The sequence below is a fragment of the Brassica oleracea genome, chromosome C9 (genome assembly GCF_000695525.1).
Source record: "Brassica oleracea var. oleracea cultivar TO1000 chromosome C9, BOL, whole genome shotgun sequence".
NCBI lineage: Eukaryota > Viridiplantae > Streptophyta > Magnoliopsida > Brassicales > Brassicaceae > Brassica > Brassica oleracea.
Genome location: NC_027756.1, coordinates 26,186,810 through 26,187,881, shown reverse-complemented (window position 1 = coordinate 26,187,881; position 1,072 = coordinate 26,186,810).

Below are 1,072 nucleotides of genomic sequence, written 5' to 3'. Positions count from 1 at the left end.
AGGGTGCAATCTGTACCATTGATTAAATCAATGGCCAGAAATGATACCGAAGGGATGCAATGGTTAAGAAGTAACCACCCCTTCTCCTATATATGGAAGGCAAGTCCGGGCCTTTGCAGGCACGCCAGGGGTTCCTTCTACACCCTGAAACACAAAGAATCCAGAGAAAAAATACAGAGAGTTGGTTGGATTTCCAATCCAAGACCCATGGTGGTGTGAAGGCCATAAAGAGACAGTTTTGGGGCAGATCAAGGGGGAAGTTGAGAACGACCCTGTGAACGGTTTTGATCATTGTTAACAAACAACACCCAAAGCCTTATCTGGAGCCTGTGAACACACGTAAATGGTGAGGAAAGGAGGGAGTTGGCCGGAATCCATTCCCAAGGGCCAATGCAGCCTTAAAGGGAGATTGGTGTGGAAAGCAGTTTCATGGGGAACAAAGAGGGAAGTGATGCACGACCTTTGGATGGTGATTGATCATGGATGATCATGTCTAAGGATTCCTCTGTGTCTTGGGAACACATGCAATTGGTTAGGAGAGAAGGGGGAAGGCTTGACTCCACTCTAAAAGGCATGAACAGCCTTGAAGATGGATGTAGTATAGAAACTGGTTTCATGGAAGTTCCATGGAAGGAGTGATGGGCACGAATCATGGTTAGATCTTATCAATACTGGGAGTATGTGGTAAGGGTTTGATAAAGGCGTGCTAGGAGGAGCATTGACGCCCCTGATGAGGTAACAGGTGGGGACTGCAGACCATTGGACATAGTCTGGTACACTATTGGCTGATCTGGTCCTACAGTTACACCTTACTCTGTTTTATAATTATTAATCATATTATTTCTTCTTCTTATGATTGAGATTGATGATTAGACATAGTAGCACTGAACCATGGCTTGGCCGGTTCAGAAGAACCCTCCATGGCCTTGGTTTGGCAGCTAAGTCCGGATCTCCTACTTCCTGATGGATTTATGGCGATCTGACTTTGGAATCCTCTTAGTGGTGAATTATCATGAATTATCATGGTATTTGGGGATTTTTATCTGATTGATTTCGAGATGGTCAAGGTGGC